Here is a 17,941-nt window from a genome sequence, read left to right as displayed (position 1 = left end):
GCCGCGAACCCGGGGAGGCACAGGCGCGCGCGCGGGCGGGCGACGGGTGGGCGGGGTGAAAGGGTTCTCGCTATTTTCCGCAGGTCTGATGTTCTCCTAATAAGGGGCCAGCATGTTCGTGCTGGAATCTGGGCCAGGCCCGGGAGAATGGGCAGATGAATCAAACATAAATAATGAATAAAAATGCATTGCTAATGTTAACATTTAGTGTATTTACGGTTTTAAAATGAATACATAAAAAACTGGAAATTTTTTCTATTATAACTTCTAATATGTTAAATATAACTAACCCACAAAAGTTTGGTGGAGTCTTCAAGAAATTATTTTAAGTGAGTTATTTTTTTTTTAATTTGATTTATATACATATATGCACCCGTTTTCACATAAAGTTCTATGGTTTGGGATAAACACATGCAATTTAAAGGGAAGAATCTCAAATTTATTTCTATAAATTGATGTTATTCTCCTGTATTTATCGAGCAACTACAGTACTCAAGTCATACTGTGACTTATTGGAGATATATAAAAAGAGTACGATTAATATCCTGCTCTCAAGAAACTTGTGTTCTCCCAAGAGAAATTTTAAAAATTTTTAAAGGACGCATGTAATTTGCACAAAGCAGGTAGTGAGAAGTATAGGAGCCATACTATGGCAGTTCCCAGGAGAGGAAGATTATTTCAGGGAAGTGGTGAGGTGAACTAGCCTTTAAAAGCTAGGTAGAGATGGAGGAAGGTATTTGGGCTAGACTACAAAGTCAATAATGAGACTGGAAAAAAAAGTCCTTGAGTCTAGGCTCTTCATCACAACAGTACACTCAGGCATATCACAGCCAGAATTCAGACTGGGTTAAAATTGCTACACTGGGTTTTCTTTTTCTTTCTTTCTCTTTTTTTGGGGGAGAGGTGCGGGGGGAGGGCAAGAGGGGATCATTCGACCAAACAACAAAATTAGGAATAGATTGGTAAAAAGAGATAGGGAAGATCGGAGGGTATTCATGGTCCAAGCAAAAGGTAGTAGAGGCTGAGGACAATAAGAGTAGGGACCTGGATGCGGGGTGGAAAGCAGTAGAAACAGAATAGACTGTCAACTGATGTCAACTCAATTTTGTCAAAGAAGGATATGGGGAATGGGTGAGTAGGAGAATTATGGTCGCATTCAGAGAAGTAAGAAACAAGGAGGAGGAGCCGGTTTGGGTAGGAAAAACAAATTTAGTTTGGTACTTTTTTTTTTTTGATGTGTCAACAAATCATGCTGGCACCAGGAAACTGGAAATACATAATGTGCTGCTAAATAGATAAGAGCTGCATGGGAGTATGCACTGCAAAGGGAGACTTACATTGATTTTTTTTTTAACCTGAATGTTTATGTTTGTTTTAATTCCCTTAACAAATGTTTTTTGCATGCTTGTTAGGTACCAGGCATTTTGCTGGATGTCAGAGATTGTGCCATAAACACTAAGTGTTCAAAACATGGGGAAATTGTAGTAAATCTCTACATTTCATTACTTATTAAGAAATAATAAACTTGCTAAAATACTTTTTGTATGTGGTTTCCCAAGCAAGCATTTCTTATAGAGAAAAGTTTTTAGATCTCTAGCAAAGCTAAAGAAAAAAAGCAACACCTGTGATTATTTATACTTTCATGTTTTAGTTGATTCTTTGTATACTTTTTATACATTCCTTTATCTTCGTTATAAATGAATAAATTATTTGGGGGCAGTGTGTGCCTCTATACAAACAGTACAGCCATGCCACTAATATTTATCATCAAATTAACTGAAGAACAACTCACATAAGCCTTCCTAGTCTCAGCTTGCTTAACCATCACCCTGGGTCCAGGTGGCAACATCCCAAAACTCAGTATCACAAATGTAATCCTATTTCATCTCTGCAATACTGCTTTCTATCCACTGAGTGGCATGCCTTTCACTTTGGGAAATCAATAACAATAACTTTTCAAAGAACCATAAAGAGTCCATGATTAGAAAGTTTCATATTAAAGGGTCCTCTAAAACTTTAGTATTCTGGTTAAGCATTTTTATTCTAAAGTTATTTTGATAGGTATTTGATAACTACACCCTACCAAATGACAGTGTAATGTATGACATTTCAGACAAAATGTGCTTAATTTGAATTCAACTTTTTTAATGTTCAGTATCATCAAGGAGAATTACCCTCAAGGAGAAAACCCACTGAATGAGTAAAATGAGGTGTTGGTGCATGAGATCTAAGAGATAAACCAATTCAAGTGTATACTCAACCCTTTAGGCTCAGCATGTATCTAATAATATTGCCTTTGATATGGTGACTTGGAAAATCTGACTCAGCTCACTTATTTCTCACACTGGAAACTGAAATCCCAACCAAAGTGAGGGATTTACTGGAAAGCTACCAGGAAACCTCATGAAAACCAAGGAATTGTTGAGCCATCAAGCCCCAAGAAGGGCAAGAAGCTGGGCATTTCTGGGCCCAGCAGCAGCAGGTGGGTGTGAGCTGCTCTCAATTACTGATAGTGTCAATATTGTTCAGTCTCTGTGTCCCCCTATTCAATAAAGAGAGCCTGCCTTGCTCTGGGACAGATGTCCTCTTCTGGTTAACCAGCTCTGGAGGGAGGATGAGTCACATGGACCTAAAGCATCCCTAGGTATCAAAGGCAATGGGAAGGGAGGGAGCCAGGCAGCCATCACAAGAGATATCTATTACAATCATTTCCTTTAGCCTATTTATTTCAGAGTAGTTAACTCAAGGCTAGAGAGCGATCACAAAGGCAGCTAGTGACAGATCAGGATTTGCTATTATCCTGTTATAACCAAACTCCCCTAAGTACTCCTCCTGGGCTTTCTCCTATCCTGCAGAATCAAAATACTCTCCCAAAGCTGTCGTATACTGACAGATCCAGCATCCCTACAGCAATGAAAAGGCCACCAGATGAGAGCCAGGAGGACCTATTGGGAGTCAGGGCTTTGGACGAACAGCCAGGATTAAAGGAGTTTGGGTTTTTTTTCATTTTTTAAATTTTTATTTTTAATTTTTTTTTTATTTTTTTAGGCGAGGCAACCCTTGTTTGACCTCACAGATTGCAAGGACCTTGTCAGCTTACAATCCCTTATTTTTGTATTTTTTTACTCCTACAGCGCCTGGTCTTCCCAGGTGGTCTCCCATCCAAGTACTAACCAGGCCTGACCCTGCTTAGCCTCCGAGATCAGACGGACTGGGCTTGTTCAGGGTAGTATGGCCATAGACTAAAGGAGTTTGTTGTAGTTTCCAACATAACCAGTTTGTTGAAGGAGCTGAACTCAGTGGGGGCACAATCAGTAAGTAGATTTATCTTCCTCCAGACAAAGCCCCCCACCAAGATCCTGGGTCAGATCTCCCCTTTCCATACTTTAACACTATCTCAGGAGATTCCACTGCCTCCTTGTCATTTATGATAATAAATAAATAGATAAATGATAGATAGATAGATAGATAGATAGATAGATAGATAGATAGATAGATAGATAATTGAAAGTCCAATCTAGTTGAAATATCAATTTTGCATCAAATGCAGAGCTTCTTCCATTCCATCACCTCAGGGCTGCCTGGCCCACAGGCTCGCAATGGGAAAAAGGAGCACGGTTTGATCTTTCAACCTTTCTTCATCTTCTGCTCCTTCCATCTGCATTTTCCAGGGGCAAGGTAGTAGGTAAGGAAATTGTAGAAAAGGAAGAGAAGGCTTTCTAGTTAGCAAGTATTGGTTATAGTTTTTGTTTTTGTTTTAGCTATTAATATTTTTTCTGGCAGGCTCCCAGTGCTGACTCATTCATGGGGTACATTCGTGGATCCCGCAATTATGCCATGGACTTCTATATAGCAAGTTCTCTCAACATCTACACTTATGGCAGACACCAGCAGATGGCTAACCAAACATGCATATACAACTCTGCATGTTGAGTTAAAACATTAAATGTGGTTTTTCTAGCCTCTCAGCAAGGGGTGGCCATGTGTTAGAATATTGGCCAATGAAACTGAAGAGTAAGTCTGTTGACATGCTTTTGGAAACAAAGTAAAGAAGAACAAATCTGAAAGACCAACACTACTCAACTTCAAGGCTTACTCTACAACCACAGAGATCAAGACAATATGGTATTGGTAAAAGAACAGACAAATACATCAATAAGAACAGTGTGGCTTCTTTTACAAATGTGACTTATGTCCTTGGGATGGGCCCTTCTCCTTTTCTTTTTGCATTGAGCTGCTGTAGCCATCTTGTGACCATACCATGAGAGAAAGAAAATAGTAGATAATAGTAGAAGGTATCAGCTATCTCTCCCTGACTTACTGTTATGTGAGAAAAAATAATCCTTCATCTGTTTCAATAGAATCTGAAATGGTTTGAAGGAGGGAAGCCCCTCCTTCCTCAAGGGACAGGAGTAGAAAAGCAAAGCATTCTAACTCTTTGAGTTCCCTCCTACGAATTCTCTTTCAAATTTTTGACTTCCTGGGCTGTTCGGAGGGAAAGTCTCTGAACCAGTTATCTTTAATTAAGTCCCACTTAGACAATCTAGCTCCTCTCTTTAGAATGTGGAGGTAACATCTTTTATCTTAGGATCTCTAGCTGGCATTCCAAGGTAATAAATTCCAATTAACATCTTGTTATGCCAGAAAGCAGGCATAACATTTTCCATTGTCTTTCCACAGTTATGCCATGGACTTCATGGAGAGACATTGGAAAATGATGTCAATGAGTGAGGTTTAAAAGAAAATGCACAGTAGCTAGGGCTAGGAACTTACAAATGTCAGTGATCTGTGTAAACGGGTTGATTGAACAAAAACATTAGCAAAGAGAACACGATGTGCACCAGATTTGGGGGCAAACAGAAAGATTCCCAGCTAGAGCTTCATAAATGTGTCCAAACAACAGAAAGGTTCAGAAGTACAAATAGAAAGGGCAAGTGCAATTGCAGGTGGGTTCTGAGCAGTAACAATCGTGGAGGCAAATCATTCCAGTATAAAGCTGTCTTTATATGACCATGGACAACAAATACGTACTCCATAACTGGAGCCCAGAGTATTCTAGCTTTCACACAGAACATGTCTACATCACATAGCTCTTAACTCTATTTTAAAGTCTATGTTCAATTAGTGGAATTGTACATGTATGTATGGATAGGACATATATTCCAGGGACTGTTCCAATCACTATGTTTTTTAAATATCTGTAAATCTGTATAATCATGTACAATGTAAAATCTATAAAATGTAAAAATATTTATTATCCATGAAGCTGAATATTCTTATAGTTTTGCATACAAAAATTAATCAGTTTTCTTAGTCCGGAAAAAAAAGCTAAAGAGAATATTTTTAATAGCACAATTTCTTGCAGGCATTATGATTATCTCAGAAGAGGATAATTTCCCAAAGCAATTTAAACATGGAAATCTATTTGTTCCCTCTAAGCAGTTCATGAAACTAGAAATCCAGCATGGAGAACCCTGTATAAAGCCTTTCCTATCTCCACTATAGTCAGCTAGACAATCAGGATATTTATAAACATGGATCTCATCTTTCAGATGGGGCCCATCAGATCATAATAGCCAAGTCTTTCCCTCCACCTCTTCACCCACCTCTCTGTTAGGCTTAACCAGCCAGTAGCAGCATATCGAATTGTACGATTGACTTTATACCAGGAGTTCACTTGAGAAACTCTCATACTGGGAGACAGTGTGGTGTAGTGATAACAGAACACACAGTCACTAGAGTCAGACACTCTACTTTATTGCACAGTCTTATAGAAAGTAGTTGCTAAATCGCTATAGCCTGTGTCTTCACCTTTAACCTAGGATTAATAGTACTTACTTCATGGTGCTATTTCCAAAATTAAGAGAGCATGCATATAAATTGCTTAGCATATACCTGAAACATGGTACCTGCTTCATAAATCTTAGCCATTACTCTTTTCCTATGATATTCAGATCTTTTAGAAGGAACTTAGACATTTCTTTCCAACTGCTTTCTTAATTACTGAAGTTACATAGATTATTACTAATTTTAGAGGCATAATGGTAAAGAGTACAGGTGCTGAAGCCAGATGTCCTGGGTCAAATCCTGTCTCTGCCCTTTGCTGGTTGAATTACCTTGGCCAAGTTTCTCTGTGTCTCAGTTTTCTCATTTCTAAAATGATGACAATAATGCTCTGGTGCTCATGAGGCTTTGTGAGGATTAAATATGTTAATACGTGCAAAGGACAGTGCCTAGCACAGCAAAAGCCCTCAATAAATGTAAGTTATTATTATGCAGAACTTACCCAACATTATACGGACTTTAATAATTTTCTCTTACGATGAATAGAATTCAATTTAAACCTAATTTCATAGAAAATATCTAATATATAAAATTTGGGTAACAAATTATTAAAGTAATACTCAAATTTGTGCTCTAGTATATTGACCTGAATAATGAACAAAATGATCATTGTGCAATAAAAAAGGATGCTTAGGTCACACAGTAAAATTGTCTTTAGCGTTCCAAGAAAAGATATAGGTTTTTCTTCTTTATTTTTCTCTCTTTTGGTTTTGCGTTTTATTTTTTATTCTTAATACTTATTTCATTCTCTTTATCCTAATACCTGGTAATAATAATGTGTGCCCAAATAGAAATAACAATAACACTTCCTTTAATACATGAAGATGAAGCTATTGCTTTTACTAAAAGCATGTTCTTGAGGTTTTCTAGGAGTTCTGTTATTGCATTCTCTCAGTTAGAAGTCATCTACATTGAAATCTATTAGTTCAGTTGGAAAAAGTCTTTGGCAGGGCCTCCAATCCTGTAAGTTCACCTAACTTTAAGGTACCAAAATAAAGTAAAAGTTGGCCAGAGAATATTCTAAAGGAGGGCTGAGAACATTCCCTACCAGATAGAAGTTAGGACAACTGGACCAACAACTATTGTAAATCCATAACCAGGAGAGGGGGCTGGGGATAAAATTAGATATAGGAATGTTGAGACTAGCTGATTAGAGTGGCTAATTGGCAAATTTGGTCAATAAAATTGTAGCTGAAACTAAGAAATCCAACCTGAGGACCAGAATAGGTTGAGTCAGCTGGCTTAAACAGGAACAAAGTCAAACATTACCAGATTAAAAATGTCAGGTAAAAAGAATCAAGCCAATGAAGTAAGCAACACGTTGGTGACAAGATGTGGAAGACTAGCCATAGTAAAACTACTGAAGCTAACACTTGGCAGCAGCCAAACAAGGATTTTTCCCAGACAGATAGAGTGGTACCAAAAAAGATTTGCTATCCTAAAGACACCTTCTTATAAAAAGATCTAACCACAAAAGAAAAAAATTGATAAATAGGGTTACATTATAATTAAGCATTTCCAATTATAAAAGACACTATTAAAGAAATAAAAAGGCAAACACAAAGTGGAAGAAGATACTTCCTAGATGTATTTATCTCCAACAAAGGAGTCTTACCCAGAAAATATAAAGAACATGATCATATAAATTAATGAGTAAAAGACAACCAGTTTTTTTTAAGTTCAATACAAAACTAAGCAAAAATTTCAACATGTAGTTAACAAATGAAGACATCCAAATTACCAATAAACATATAAAGAGGTGTTCAACTTCAATAGTCATCATGGAAATGCAAATTTAAACTACACTAGGATACTACTACCTGCTCATTAAAATAGTTAAAATGAAAAAAAAAGAGAGAGGCAATACCAAGCGCTGGTGAGGATGTTAAGCAACTTGAACTCTCTTACACTGCTGGTGAAAGTGTAAATTGATATGACTACTTTGGGAAACTGATGCTTATCTTCTAAAGGTGAACATAAATAACCTCAGACCCAACAACTCCATTCCTAAGAGAACATATGTTCACCAAAAGACATGTGCACAAACGTTCATGGCAGCATTATTTATAATAGCTCCAAAATGAAAACAGCCCAAATGTTCATCGAAAGTAATATGAATAAATAAATTGTGGTATACATTTGCAATATATGTGTTATGTTCTACACAGCAATGGAAATGGATGAAATACTGGTGCCTGCATCAACCTCAATAAATCTCAAACATAATGTTGAGAGAAGGAAGCCAGAGATTTAAGTGAATGAATGAATGAATGAATGAATAAGTAAATAAATAGAACAGTCTGCATGATTCCATTTCTATAGAGTTCAAAAACAGGCAAAACTAACATGTGGAGTTAGAAGTCAGGAGAGTAGTTGCTTTTGGAGGCAGGAGGAGGGGATTCTAGAGTTTTGGTTCTGTTTTATGATGTTGATGTGTTCACTTTGTGAAAATGCATAGAGTTGCATTCTTAAGATTTGTACGATTTTGATATGTATTTTATATTTCAAAAAATTTTCAATTAAAGAGAAGGAAGGACATTTTCTAACAAACTTACTAGGCAGCTTGAGGCTTGGTAGTAAGTCTGGCCCTGACTGGGTTTTCTGTCTCTTGAGAAGAAGCCTAATCTCTGTGAGAGTAGCACAGTGAGCCAAGGTATAAAAACTCATGTGTAAGTTTTTGTAGTCCAGTCAAAGGCATTGCTAAGTCATCAGCTCAGTGAGAGGTTTCATCTGGAATCATGAGAAACAATCCCTAAGTTGCATGCAAGTTTTATACTGTCGTAGAGTCTGTTTCCTAAAGAATTCCCTCTAGAGCACGTGAAGTTAGTAATAATCATCCTGGTGATTATTATTAATCCTTAGCTGCCAGTAATCTTGGCCCTGAAGAATGATCAGCTATTCGCATCATTTACTTTTTTGAAAAATATTCACAAGCAGAGCTGCTTTAAAAGTGGGGGAGAGAGGTCAGAAGCCAAGTTCACTGCGAGACTCCTCAATTATATGCCTGTGCACATTGCAAGGGATCTCTTCTTCCTAAAGGGAAGTAATTTCCGCTAAGTAGTGGTACAATTCTTGTCTTGTTATTGCTTAAACAAACATATAATTTGGGCTCCAGACATGCACATTTTGGTGAGCACTTTGAACTCTGAGCTGGGTGGCAAAGGTTCCTGCAGTCAGGCTCCAAATTCATTAAGCAGCTGTTCTCCATCAGGCTGCTAGATCATGAGAGCCAGTGAGGGTGGGGGTGAGAACACAACTCCCCGTAAAGGTTGCCATTCAGAAGTTGAATGGTGAATGGCTCAATAGTTACAAGAAAAACAACCACCACCATCACTGCCTACATTGGATTCATGAGATATTTGTGAGGAAATTCCAACAAGCTGGTTCATGCATCTAATAAACTTTATGTGCCCATGAAGAACACCTCCTGGCTCTTGGGAGCTTTGCTCTAGCGGCACACAGACACGTGAATGAAGATTGTGCAGCATAAACAACAGCAGGAAGCAGAAGGCATTATGAGAGCTCTTGGAGGATGAACCCTTAACCCAAACTCAAGAGGTTAAGAAAGTCTGGGAAATAGGTGTTTAGCAAATGCACTAGAGTCATAACCTCATTTCATACACCACAGCATTTGGCCTGCCATCCTGGCTATGAAGCAGAGGATTTCTTTCAGGAGGTTACTGGCCAATCACATGGCAACAAATTAGGCCACTGAATAGTGGGCCTTCTCCCAGATCTTAATTCATAGTGTGCCCAGCTTCCAACTAAAAGAAGAGACTTTGGAACTTGACCAGGATTCTGGTCTATAAGTCTAGAATTTGTAACGGCTGTCCCCTAGAAGCCCAAGGTCAAGTCCATGAATGGATGTAATAATTTCTGTATAAAGTAGGTGGAAGAACAGTTGTCCTACAGTCAAGTCAGCCACTATTTGATGAACAATTTCATAGAGCAATCTACTTCTCAGAAGCAGAGACCAAGTGTTGCATACATGCTCCTGCTTCCCAGCATCATATTAAAAGCTCTCTAAGGCCTGCTGCTATGTCTCTTGATGCTTCATGTGGAGCCTGTCCCATGATATATTCATCTACCAAAGACTAGGCTCAGAAACAGATCATCTTTTATACCCTTCAGAATGGCAAAGAGCTGGCAATTGCAGCATTTAGCGGATGGGGATTGGGAGTTGGGAAAATGGTCAAAGAGTGAAACTGAAAACTTGCTGCCACCTTCTGCAATACCTCAAACACATGGCATCCTTCCACTAACCCCTTCCCAGAAAATTCAAAGACTAGCCACTACTTAGATTGGAGAAATGGCATAAAGCTTCAGGAAAGAATATCATGGTGGGAAGTTAGTGTCACATATTCATCCAGAGAGTTCAATATTTATAAATAATGAAAGATAGACAATAAATAACCTTTATTAGAAGGTTATTTATTAACCTTCTAATAAAATACCTTTATTAGAAGCCCCGATACACCAAACCATTAAGTCTGGTAACTATTTGATCTTTCCTATTTTTTAAAAAACTACATCACTGATATATGATCGACATACAAGAAACTGTACATATTTAATGTATGTATACAACTTGATGAGTTTGGGTATAAGTATACACCCATGAAACCACTACTATTCATTATTGTTTAGATTGCTCAATATTAAACTACTAGCAAAAGGAAGTATGGAATTGGCCTATAATATTCCATTATATAAGGAACTAATTTTAACCAGTTGTGGAAGTTTGTCAGACAAAACCTATGTTCAATCAATTGTAAGTTGAGAATAACATTTTTTTGTGTTCAGAAATTATTTATTTAAACATATCTGAAATCTTCCACCTCTAACCCTCTGCCCTTCCACCTCTAACCCTCTGCCCTTCCACTCTCCACCCAAAACAAGATCTGAAGCTATGTGAATAATTTTTTAGTTTTTTTTAAGTGAAGGGAGGGGGGAAGACAGCAGAGATGAAATATGCCATTCTGTTCTTCTCTTGATGGAAACTGATAATTGCTGCATATTTAGTCTATATTAGGGGTGATGGAGAGAAAGATGTGGTAAAGTGAGCATGTAAACTGCGAGAAGGCCTCACTCATTCATTACTTTCAGGATAGTCCATCTTTTCAACTCCATAAATGAACTGTGAATTACAAGTCTCCCAGATCAGATACAGAACTCAGTGTGAGGTCCCAGAGGGAATGAGGACTTTGGAATAAGAGAAAAGACATGTTCCTCTGCAAGTTGTGACAGAGATAGGTATGTGGTAATCTCCAGGGAAGATTTTTGCAACTGCTGGGGCTTCATCACCCAAGGGTATAATCGGCTCAGGAACTAATTACTAAAAGCGCCTCTTGCTAACCATCCAGAGCAACAGGAACTTGGTGCCTGAAAGGGTCTGACTCCAGAATGCAGGGAGAGACCCATTCAGGGAACATTTATAGATGTCTTAACCAAGAAAGGAAGAAGCCGAATGGTATAAATACATAAGAACAGTGACAGGAAAGTTAAGGGCTAAAAATAGGCTGCAGTTTATCAAAACCACTTGTCAAGATTATTCCAGTTGAACCATTTCACTTAACCATTTGAAAATTCAAATTGGTTTTTCCTATTTCACAATGCACAAAGGTTTTTTTATTTTTTAAGAGCTATTAGTGTAAAATGTTAATATTTGTATATAGTCTTACTCATACACAACCGAATGAAGTTGGCCTTCTAAGTTCCCTTCCCACAGTATGTGAGGCAGCACGCTAGGGGTGGGGGCAAGAAACACCCCATTTTGGAATCAGAAGCCCAATTATTACTGGATGATTCTTGGATGAGCCATTTAAGGTCTCTACATCTTAATTTCAACACTTGAAAATGGGGTTGAAAATATCAGTTTTAATCTCATGGTCTGTTATGAAGATTAAGTAATACTTAATGTTATATATTTTGAATAAAATAAAACTTCATATGAAGGTTTTTTTAAACATGTTATTTTTTTAAATCATCTGTAAAAGGTTAGGGAAGATGACTAGCAGAGTCAGCAAACGTGAGACAAAAAGAACAAATAGAGAAACTGCAATGGCCTCACGCAGGTATTTTCTAATTTTTGTGCCTAAGATATCCGTCCCTGCCAGAGTGTAAATTTCGAAGGGCAAATGTGAAATCTTAGACACTTTCGTGCAGCCGGTAGCACCAAGCATCATCCTTAATACGTAGTAGATGCCAGTAAATGTTTGCGAAGTTGTACCACCTGACTTCAGCTTCCAAATTTATATATTAATTAGCCAAGAGAGGAAATGTGAGTAAATTGGGAAGGAGAAAGAGGAGAAACCGTACTTTATAAGGGGGGACAAACAGCCTTGTCATTGTGGCCCTTATTTTGCCTTCTCCGCGCTGCCTTTTCTATTCTGAACACGGACGGCTTCTGGGCACTCTTAAATTGTCAAGAGCACTGTGGGCTTCCCAGAGTAGCAGCTTTGTGAGGCTAAACACAGGATGACAAATTTTCTTTAGGCACTTTTTGGGGGTAGGTTTACCGACAAAGTTGTTGCGCCTCTCCTCCTGGCCTTAACCCTCCGCAGATCTAGTTCTGCTGTTTGGGTTCATGAAGTACAAATTAGCATAATCCGATTAGATTAGCTGCTGAGGGGCGTCTTTGGTCTGAAAAGCAGAGAAAAGAAAAGTGTCTCACAAAGAGGGAGCCTGGAGCTTGGAAGGGGAGGGGCGACAATCGCTCCTGTGTCCCCGGCGGGCCGAAAGCTTGCACCTGCACAAGCCCTCTTGTAAATAAGGACTCTTAGATGGTATTAAAAAGGGGACGGAGGAGTCGGGGGGAAGCCCAGGGAGGTAAGCGTGGGGAAGAGAAAGGCACGACAGCAGCTCTGCATCCCATTAATTGATTTATCTGGATTGGCAAATCGCGGGTTGCTGACAGAGAGAATGCCGATTTGATTCCTCCTCAGCATTGAGAGTGGGTCGGCTCCATAATCTGGTCTATCGAGACCAGCGTTTTAGAATCTCTGCAGGAGACTGATAAGGGGTTTACTTGCAGGGAACAAACTTCATTGGATGTTTGAGCTCAGTACTTTCTGAATTGGACTTCTGTATCTTTTCTTTATTTCTGGGAAAGAAAAACAAAACGCTGGGCGACGGCAGTTGGTTTACGCCTTTGGGTGATGTGTGCTTAGAAACTACAAATGAAAAACTCAACAATTAACTTGTTATAATAGGTGAAGCCAGGGAAATTTTTGGCCGAGTGAACCTTTCTCCACTATAGACAGTTTATGGATGTAACTGAGATTTTCATTATGTGTGCAGTAAATGTTGAGTTTCAAGCAAGTGATTTCTTTTACCCTTCTCATGTAGAAGATTTTTTTCCCCTCCAAGGACGAAGGAGTCCTGAAATCAAGTCCCTATACCCGTCAAGGACTGAACACCATCTGCACCAGTTTACCCGATGTTCAGAGCGCATCTAAACGTGGCTCACTCTATGGGACCAAACGGAAGCCACGTGCAAGCCCGACTTAAGACATGATTGACATCTGAGGCCGGTAGAGAAGGCTTACTTCTGCTCATACTCCTTCGGCAGTGCCATTCAACATAATTTATATTTGAGAAGAGTGGGACTGCCATCACTTCCGTTGGGTAATTTTTCTTTCATCAAAGAATTCTGGTTAGAAAACCCAGACCACCAACCAAATTACCAGTGCTTGCTTTCCTCCCCTCCCCGCCCCCAATATTTTAATCATTGCCTATCTGCAGCAAGCATTTCACAGGAAGTTTCTGTTGTTCGAAGCAGAAGAACACTGTAAAAGAAATTTGGCCTAGGCTGGAAGGCAGACATGGATTCAGGGCCCAGCCTTGTTGCTTGCTTGCTGCGTGATTTCAACTTTCTCTTGGACTCTTTTAAGCCACAATTTCCCCAACTGTACACTGAAGCGAATATCTCTATTAAATGATTGTTAGAAGTATCAAAGATGGCATCTATAAAATGCCCGGACATAACAGGCTCTCAATGATTATGAATAATCCTTCCCTGATGTATATATATGTCCCTTCCCCATCTCCAACTTGCCATATTCAGATCTGTTTATGTCATATGTCCAAGAAGGTGTATCATGATATTCAAACACAGGGCAAAGAATTTACAAGTCCTAAGAGCTGCCTTTTCTCTGCTTTGTGTCCTCTGTCTTTTTACCAGTACATCTATCCTTCTCAGTTTCTCTGATGAAGCATCTTTCCTCCTGAAGCCTGGAACCATTCAGCCTCTCAGAGAGGGACAAAGGAGACCCTGCAAGGTTGCTTACAGAAACTAGGGAGCCTAGGGAAGAAATTTAGTCTGGGGAGACAGGAAAATAATCTCTGTCTGCTAGAAGCCAAAGTGAGCATGTGGAACACCTTAAGTATGAGAAGGAAGTCTGGCCGCCTGATATCCAGAGAAAAGGGTAAAAAGCGGATCAGGGGAAGCCCTGAGAAGCTCATTAGCTCTGACAGCCCATATCTCCCTGGGTTGTGGGCTGAAACAGTTGCATTTTATACACCCTTTTATGTAGACAGGGTGGTTGAGTGGTGTAAAAGGGAGTGATGCAAGGTGTTCTGAGACAAGTTGCTCTGTCTTCCCATGTAGATTTTAGTAAAGGCTCCTTTCGAAACGGTCTGAATTTTTCAGACATATTTTACATCATAGTCAGGATATGAATGGGGAATGTAATTGGCCAGTATATGAAAATACAATTACACCATGACCAAGTAAAGATTCATCCAAACAATGCAAAAAATATATTAATATTATATATCCCATATCAATTTCAATAGATATCGAAAAACCTTTCATTAAAATGTATTACTTGGTCCTTATTTGGGGGTAGGGGAGGTAAAAATTCGGCCCTACTCTATGCCCCAGGAGGCAAACCTATCCAACCTCAGCTTCCATCCCTCTGGCCTCCCTGCTCTCAGGCTTCAGGCTGAGTTCACCAGTGGAAGGCAGTGGCAGAACAGTGGATGGGAGGAGAAGAAGAGGTCCAGGTATTTATCCTCCCCTGCCCTACCTCTGCAACCGCAGCTCTAATCAGGCAGTCCCTCTTCATGGCCACACCTTTGCTGGGTTCCAGTAACACTGGGGGTACCAGAGGGTAGCAGAACTTGAACCCACCTTTACCCAGCTAGCCCTTTCTGGGGCCCCAGTTTTTGAGCAAGTCGTTCTGAATTTTTATGTCTTGTTTGGTTTTCTCCTCCCTGCCTTTTGGATGTTTCTTTTTCTTCCAGTTCAGGTGTGTGTGTCCTCTTACCTCTGCCCAGTCAGGTGTTTGTGGAGAAGAGCCTTTTCCATAATGTGAAAGATGCTGGACCTGTGAGCTAGACCGGGCCAGAACGGAGATTGCTTCCTGTAAGCCTGCTCAGAGACCGTGTGATCTTAATGGATGCTTTCCTTCTGACATAAACCAATACTTCTCTTCTCCCCTGTGTCCTGTGGCATGCTGGTTCCTGGAACAGGCTGTTGTCCTGGCCCAGTCAAGCATGTAAAGCATTTTCTCATACCTAAGACTATTCACGTACCAGTACCCCTGTCTACCCTGCCCTGTTCTATATAATTCTTTGATGCCTGACAAGTGGCACAGAGAATTTCCACTTTGTCTTGCAGCCATCTAAGACGTGCCTCATATGTAAGTTTTCCTTAATAAACTGCAAATTGCCAGACTAGAAACTGGAGTGGCCAGCCTCTTTCTTTGGTCTTTCCCTGCCCTCTGCTTACCGAGGTAGATTTTCAGTCTAGGGGCTTTCCCCTGGATCTGCATGTACAAACAGTGTTGTACATTCTAAGGGTTTTGGTAAGTGCATAATGACATGTATCCGTCATTATAACATACAGATATTTTCACTGCTCCCCAAATCCTCTGTGCTCTGCCTTTTCATCCCTCTCACTCCCACATCTGGCAACACTGAGCTTTTTACTATCTCCATAGTTTTGCCTTTTCCAGAACTTCATACAGTTGGAATCATACAGTATGTAGCATTTTCAATTTGGCTTCTTTCACTTAGTAATATGCATTTAAGTTGCCTCCATTTCTTTTCATGACTTGCTAGCTCATTTCTTTATAGCGTTAAATAATATCCCATTGTCTGGAATACCATAGTTTATCCATTCACCTACTGAAGGACAAATTTTGGCAATTATGAATAAAGCCGCTATAAACGTCCATGTTCAGGTTTCTGCGTGGACATAAATTTTTAACTCCTTTGGGTAAATATTAAGGAGTGCAATTGCTGGATCATATGAAAGAATATGTTTAGTTTTCTAAGAAACTGCCAAACTGCCTTCCAAAGTGGCTGTACCAGTTTGCATTTCCATCAGCAGCGTGTTCCTGTTGCTCCACGTCGTTGCCAGCATTTGTTGCTGTCAGTGTTCCGGATTTCAGCCATTCTAACAGGCGCATAGAGGCATCTTATTGTTTTAATTTGCGTTTCCCTGATGGCATATAATGTGGAGCATCTTTCCATGTGCTTATCTGCCATCTGCATATCTTCTTTGGTGAGGAGATGTTAAGGTCTTTGGCCTACTTTTTAATCAGGATTTTTGTTTTCTTGTTGAGTTTTAAGAGTTCTTTGTGCAGTTTAGATAACAGTCCTTTATCAAATGTTTCTTTTGCAGATATTCTCTCCCAGTCTGTGGCTTGTCTTCTCATTCTCTTGAAACTTTCATAGAGCTCGAAAATATTTTCAATACTGATGTTACTAACCCCAGTCCCACTCTGTTTCCCCCTGCCTTGAAAATAACCTTAGAAAATAACTTTCTGATAATCATTTTCTGGGCATATTATTTCTCCCATATTATTTCAAGAAAATATTTAAAAACATTATTTCTGAAATAGAAAAACTATAGATTTTAAAACACTTTATTAATTTATAAATATATGGCAGTTGAATTGAGACCATTTTAATTTAGCATACTTATAACCACAAATGATAAAATGTATAGCTTTTTAACATTTTACACATTTAGGCCATCCACTTAAACATTTTACCTGACCAGTTAGCACTTACACATCTAGTCTTTAAACAGAAGTACTTAGAAAAAAATGATGTTTACACCTTGCAAATTTTAATTTTTAAAGTTTTGCTTAGAAAGGCCTCTTTTCGAATATATATGTGACTGTCTTCTGAAAACTAATTTTTATACCCACGTATTTATAATATATTTGTCCATACTAAGGCTCCAAGGTAAAAGCTGATTTTTAGAGGATACTGATCCCAGTTTGATGAACACTACATTTGTTTGTTTACTTGATTGTCTTCCATCCTTCTTTCATCCTCCTTTTTAAATCAACTCATCCAGGGACGGTGAAGTCAGAGAGCATTTTGAGATCTAGTCTCACATACTGCTTAAAAGCTGAACATGTATCCAGTTTTTGCCCAGAAAGCCACTCATCCTCCGTCTAGCAGTGGAGGAGGAGGGGGCATCTCTAGAGCCTGTCCCATCCAGAATATTTACTACACCATGTGATAAGATTGGAGCACAGTCCCTACCCCAGGCTCTTCCCTATGGATTTATCTTATGATCTATAGCCTCTACCTCCTTGGCGAAAACCTTAAAGAAAAAACAAAAAACTGGATGTCAGGCCAGCTGATGCTCCATTTTAACCTTCTCTAGGTATTCACTGGCCCAAACCGGAAGGAGCGAGGGGAATATTGGTAGATTTCACTGATGTGACAACCCCCACCCAAACTTCTTTTAGAGACCCAACAAGCTCATGTAACAGACTATCCAGTCCCCTTCCAAGTATTTTCCAATCACCACTGTCTCATTTTTGAAATCGTTCTAAATCCATTCTTTGTGCAATGCCTACATAAGGTGTGAGGGGGTCTATGCTTCCCAATTTTGGACACTTTTGTACACTCTCAAGTGTATTATAAGTTGGTAGAAAGAGAACATGTGCACCTACATAGACGTACGTGCACATACTCACATACACATACGATATGGTAAAATTAAATCTTGATTTACTTAGTGAAAGATGCGAAAAATACACTGAAGTGATTTGGCTACTGGAGCAGATGCAAAATGTTCAGCACTCCACTTCTCACAAAGTGGGAAGCGTGTCAGAGTGGATTAGGACTG

The 17,941-nt window shown here is 39.3% G+C and overlaps 1 pseudogene; it reads right to left on the bottom strand.

Moving 5' to 3' along the window:
• Nucleotides 1-3,125: 3,125 nt before the first annotated feature.
• LOC112473170 lies at nt 3,126-3,243 on the bottom strand (annotated as a pseudogene).
• Nucleotides 3,244-17,941: the final 14,698 nt, after the last annotated feature.

The sequence above is a fragment of the Pteropus alecto genome, unplaced genomic scaffold (assembly GCF_000325575.1).
Source record: "Pteropus alecto unplaced genomic scaffold, ASM32557v1 scaffold111, whole genome shotgun sequence".
Classification (NCBI taxonomy): domain Eukaryota; kingdom Metazoa; phylum Chordata; class Mammalia; order Chiroptera; family Pteropodidae; genus Pteropus; species Pteropus alecto.
The sequence above is the reverse complement of the archived record's forward strand: the minus strand, read 5'-3'. Positions and strand labels throughout refer to the sequence as shown.